Below are 6,511 nucleotides of genomic sequence, written 5' to 3' on the forward strand. Positions count from 1 at the left end.
ACCTCTTTACAGATGGTTGTAAGCCACCATGTGGTTGGCGGGAATTAAACTCAGGACCTTTGGAAGAGCAGGCAATGCTCTTAACCACTGAGCCATCTCTCCAGCCCCTATTTGTTGTTTCTGATGGCATGGAGTGAAGTACAAACATCTTTTAACCCCCGAGACTTTCAAAACCCAGAGTTGCGTAAGAGGACAAACCATATTAGGTGACATAGGCCACCTAACCCTTGGAGAGGGTTCTGTGGAGCCTGGAAAACAGATCAAGCAGGACCTCAGACGAGATGTGCACACTGTCGCTGCAGTAACAAAGGGTGCCCATAGTGGGGGGTGGAGTCTCTTGGTGACAAAAGGTACGGGAACACGCAGAACTCGGATTTCTTGATTTTGTTTCAGGAAATAGTTGCCTAGCCAGCTGCAACTATTGACTGAAGTCAGAGGTAAATCCCTTTCTAGCTGTGCCACTGCCCAGCTCATCACCTGGAGCTTCCTCATCATCTCAGCCCCTCCACCCCCCCCCCCCCCCCCCCATGTCACAGCGGCTTAAAGCTGTGCCTTTAGATGGCTAAGCAGTGAAGAAGTTGGGGTGACAGAGGACCCGCAAAGAAAAGCTTTCTCTAGAAATGACACCAAAATAGCCACGAAGCCCACAGAGCACGGGGCGATGGTTGTCAGCATATTCACACACCTGCTAGCTATTGGCTGAAGTGGCATGGTTATTTCCGAGCAAAGGGACCGGCTATGGGTGGAAAGTAAAGTGACAGAGACTGGATTTTAACATGTTCCCTAAGATGTGGTGAATCATTGATAAGGATTACGCTGCTCCTCCTAAGTAAGGTGAAGGACACTAGTCTATAATTTTCATGTCAGTAGAGACCTCTGAATAGAGCAGAAGGGAATAGATGTAGATAGATAGTCAGGATTCCAGAAGATGCTGGGAGGTCAGACGTCGTCGGTGGCAAGTGGCTCGTGAGTGTACACTCTGGCTATCTACATCCCGAACGTGTGCACACACACTGACTGACGGCGACTGTGAACGCTGCGGAGACACCAACACAGTGACTTGGAGGGTTAGCTCCTTTCAGAGCACTGCTGTTCAGTCGCCATACAAGTGTTCCTCCGGGTGTGTTCAGTTCCCTTTAGAAGGCGCTATTACCTCCGAACAAGCCATATAGCGCATCACAGTTTAGATAGGTTTGATTACTGAATGGTTTGTTACAGAGACCCTCATCCCGGTAAAACCATTTCCTGAGGGAAAAAAAATCCGGTCATTCGAAACCCTTTGGCAGCTTTATTTTGTAGCTTAACCAAAATGTCTTCCTGATCCAGCTTTCTGCAGGGAGCATGAACTAGCAGTAACACTAAGACTGCCTAATTTGATAACTGCAAGCAGGAATTTGAATAGCAGTTTTGAGCTCTTCTTTCTCCTCAGTTCGCTCAGAGCCTCTTGCTCCTTTACACATTTTGTACAATTAATTGGTAAGATTTTTTTTTTCTGTAGAATAGGTTTTTATCATGTTTACTCCCTCTTGCACCTGGCAATTATGTTTCAATGCTTTTCTAAATTCCAGCTCTGTAAAGTTAGCACCCTATGAGTCTTTTTCTCATAAGAAATTATTCTGTCTAGAAAAAAAGTCTAAGAGACCTAGCTCTTGTGGCTGTCAACTGTTTCCAACTATTCACTGGCTGAGGGTGACAGCCTATATTTCAGTTACACAGCTAGGAAGGGCCTAAGGAATTTATTCAATGATCTAATTTAGCTAGGACCCCCACTCTCTTTCAGAGAAGTAACTTGCATGACCTCATGCCAAACCTAGAAGCAGGACCGGGTTCCTGATTTAGTTTATATGAAAAGTGGAGGTCAGTGGATTAATGGTCCTTAGCCAGAAGCCTGTTGATCCCACGCTAAGCAGGAAATGGCTAAGGAAGTTTTCTGCACTGGCAAGCTCCTTACTACCAGACTTGACTTTCAGTTATGCAAAAATTTTAGCTTCCTTCCTGATTGACCAGTACTGCAGGACAAAAGTGGTCCCAAGTGCTTACTTTCTTGTCAGTATTTCAGTCTTCCCTGAATTCACCCTGGTAACTCCTTACTATGTGGTAGACAATTTTATACTTAAGAAAAGAGACGCTTCTAAACCTTGGTCTGGGCAGATGGCTTGGCTGGAAGGTACATGCTGGACAATCATGAGGCCCCGAGGTAAACAGGAAAACTCTGGGTGTGATCCAGGCTTGCAATCCTAGCATTGCAGCAGCAGAGACAAGAATCCTTGAACCCATTGACCACCGAGTCTAGCCTAAGGGTAGACTCCAGGCAATCAGAGACCCTGTCTCAAGGAAAGTAGGTGGGATTCTTGAGGAGTCAGGATGATGCCTGAGGTTCTCTGACCTCTCTCTATATACATACATAGCACATACACATGTACACATGCACATAAGCACACATATGAATATGCTACACACACGAACATGCATACACACATACTACAAAAAAAACCCTCCAGAAATATCTGATCAGGAGGGACAGGATAGACATGCTTAGCCTTTTTCCTCCACAGTGAACACAAACATAGCCCTGGAAATGAGGCAAAAGACTCATTTTCTTTTAAGCAACCTGCTTAGGGGCCCAAAGGATGGATGGCAAAACACAGCGGCGGGGCTTCACGTGTTCCTTACCCAACAGAAGGTGGCACTGGCCCCTATTCCCAAAGCCCAGCCTAGCCAGATGGCAGCTCAAGTAGGCTTCTTCCTGGGACTGAAGACAAGCCTGTCTGTATCAGGTAAGACAATCTCACTGACCCCCACTGGGTGCCTGTTCAGAGTCAATCCTCAGCACTGAGGCCCTTCTACTGAGATATGGCCAGCAGAACCTGTAAGAAAAAGAAAGAAAAGACAAACATGTTTGCAAAGAAGAAATAAACTGGTCCCTGTTTTCAGGGCACATGGTCATGTCTGTAGAAAAATCACAAAGAAACCAGTATCTAAAAAAACTCTTAAGACTAATGTGGCAAACTACAACATCAGACATACACATACCAAGACTGCTGGTATTTCTGCAGATTAGCAGCATGTGCCAAGGCCAGTCACAATTCTGTATATTAACAACATGGAGAAGCAAATTCAAAATGTAATGCTGTTTACAGTCACCTCATAAAATGAAACAGATGTAAATATAAAAAAAAATCAACTGGATTTGAATCCTGAAAACAATCAAATGCTGATGAAAGAACTTGAAGGAAACTTCTAAGGTTAAAAAAGATACTCTGTATTCATAGGCGGCAAGACTCAATATAGGTCAAGGCATCCAAAAAGCTACTGTAGCTCTTGATCATCTACCTCTCTGAGGCCCTCTATCTACAGACAAGCTTATCCCAATAGTTATGTGGAAAGTCCCAGGCCCTAGGAGAGTTAAACCTAGAAAGGGACAAAGGAGAATTATCCTACCTGATTAAATCCTGCTGTCTAAATGTGATAATCCATGCAGCATGGATTTGACACACTGGGCGCATAGTTTAAGGAACACTAGAGTACTGTAAGTACATCCACGTAAATATTCCTGTGACCTGACAAAGGTTCTAAAGCTTTGAATGGAGGAAGGACTTTACAAGTAAGGTACTAAAGCAACTAAGCATCCACGGGCAAACAAACTCAACCTTATGGAAGCCACAGCTCAAAACCTGGCCTGGAGCCATGGCACTTGGCTCCTGATGACCTGCGCTGATCTCCAGCAGCCACCCCCATAGCTGCCCTCTGACCTCCGTGTGCATGCTGTGGCATGCATGGACCTCCCCACCCCCCACAATAATTATGAATAAAACTTAAATAGCTCAAAATGACACTACATTTAAATGAAGAAAAAGGTTTCAGAGCCCAGAATAAGACAAGATTAGTTCTTAGACTTCTCAACAAAAGTACAATCCATAGAGTAAACACTAGAGAATGAGGGTGTAGCTCAGCTATACAGGAATTCCTGAGCATGCAAGGGGGCATGGGTTTAGTGCCCATCAGGGAGACAGACAGGCACACACACACACAACCATCAGAGAGACAGACGCACGCATGTGTGCGCACATACACACAAACGGGTTGGGGGGGATGAGACTATGAACTGGGAACTCAGCACTTACCAACACACACACACACACAGAGGTGGTGGGGGCCTGAAACTGGGAACTTGGCACTTACCAAAATGAACTATTTTGTTGTTCTGGGAAAGTTCATGTGAAAAGAATGAAGACAAGCTAGTGACTGTGAGAAAAGCTTCTGCAAAACCACACACCCAACACAGCACTGGCACATTCATTTTCAAGGCAGGCGATTCATGGAGACTTTTCACCAGAGACCAATGCAAATGCCGTGTGCAGCTGCTTTGCATCAGTAGCCACTGCGAAATGCAACTTAAACCACAGAAAAGTAGCAGTGGCTATGAGAATCGCTAATTTTTTTTTTCAAGACAGGGTTTCTCTGTGGTTTTGGAGCCTGTCCTGGAACTAGCTCTGTAGACCAGGCTGGTCTCGAACTCACAGAGATCCGCCTGCCTCTGCCTCCCGAGTGCTGGGATTAAAGGCGTGCGCCACCACCGCCCGGCGAGAATCGCTAAAATTTTAAAGTGTCATCAAGAGCCGTGGGATGTACAGAAACTAGAGCACCCATTTGCCCCTGCCAATATAAGCAGAAAACACACTCTAGAAAAGAGCAGTTTCTAGAAAGCCAATGGGAGCCCCAGTGTTTAGCCTCCTGAGCTATTTATCGCAAAGAAACGAAGACATCTTCACATAAGCCAGGCTCGACACATACTCATTCTGGCTTTATATTGCTCGCCAAGCCCTGGAACTGAATACCCTCCAAATTGCTGCATAAACAGTGTTTTAAAATAAAAAAGATTGCATGGAGAAGTAGCAATAAAAAATTTATTGGCGTTTACAGTGGGTTGGATGAACCTTGAGGAATGGTGCTGACTGCAAAATCTAGTGCTCCAAACTTCTACACACACGGCATTTCTGAAATGATATCATCGTAGAATTAAAGGGCAACCATTAGACAAGGTGGAGGGATCCCTGCCTTGGAAGTGTGTCATACTGCAGCTAGCTCCAGATGCCCTGGGGGGACTGTTTCACAGCGCTGGAGGTGAGGTTGGAGGGCAGTTTCTCGTGAATTCTCTTCCTGGCTCGCAGATGGCGACTCCCCACAGCCTCAGGCACACACGGGCTGGAGAGGGAAAGGCACTCTGCCCTCTTCTCTAAAGGATCTCATGGCAGGGGCTCCATGTGGCCTCACTTGAAAATGTCACGTGGGCTGAGGGCTCCAAGATGGGAATTTTGAGGAGACACAAATTGATTTTTCAACAACCAGACTAACTTTGTTTCTCGCTATTTCATGTATTAAGAGTTGTTACATATAAACACTTAGCAAGAGTAGCTGAGAGATTCCAAGTTCCTAATTAGCCTTTGTCATTGTGTCTTTTATATGGCAATAACAGTTCATCAGAGAACTTCTGCTCCAAAAGAAATGGCAAAATACAGGCTCAGACCAATGAGTCCACTAAAAATACGATAAAAGAATAGTAGATGAATTGTATCGATGTTATTCTCTGTTGGTAACAGTAAACTACATTTTTTTTAAATGTGAAAAAGCCTCTTATTTCCTCCAAAGCTACAATCATTTCACTTTTGCTTCAATCGTGAAAGGACTGAAAATATTTGTGTGACTCTCTTATTTACTTTTTGTGGATGCATTGCTCCAAATCACCAGTTCTACCGTTATTGGCAGTTAGTGCCCTGATTTACTGTGAGGTGAAGAGAACGTCACAGGTGAGGGGAGAAGAACTGACAAGAAGCCTCAGAGGCCAAGAGCAAATACTGTTTTTGCAGAAGATGGGAGTTTGGTCCCAGCACCCATATCTGTTGACTCATAACCACCTCTAACTCCAGCTTCAGGGCATCCAACACCATTTCTTGCCTGAAAACCCCAATCCTTGATTGGACCAGCTTCTTAGCTCCACAGCCTTTGCCAGATGCAGATGCCTCTGGCTACTCACAGTGTACGGCTCTTCCTTCCTTTGGCTTGGCCTTTTCCTTCTTCAGTTCCTTTGAACTTCTTCAAACCTGAAGCACTGACTTGTTTATTTTTTTTCCGGATCCTCCAGTTTTAACAAGAGAGCTGGTTGAGTCACATGGTCTACCATTATGACAACAGAATTCTACACATCGTTTTATGAAATAAAAAAAAAACAAAAACAAAAACAATGGAAGCACTTGAGGTAAGGGAGGGCACCTTCACAGAACCTTTGAATGAAAAAAAAAAAGCACCCAATTCTTTCAGCATAACCAGTTCTGTTTGATCCACGTGGGCTGCAATAGTCTCTCAATGTCATGGAAGTCATTGTGGTTGAGTGTGGGGGAGGGTGCGTTCTAGTCTTATCAATTAGATTATAGAGCGGTGTTAAATTCTTCAGTTGTTTATGCACAGTGTGAAGATTTTGTAGGAAGGTGACAAATGAAGAAGGCTCATAGTA

This window comes from Microtus ochrogaster, linkage group LG2 (genome assembly GCF_000317375.1).
Source record: "Microtus ochrogaster isolate Prairie Vole_2 linkage group LG2, MicOch1.0, whole genome shotgun sequence".
NCBI lineage: Eukaryota > Metazoa > Chordata > Mammalia > Rodentia > Cricetidae > Microtus > Microtus ochrogaster.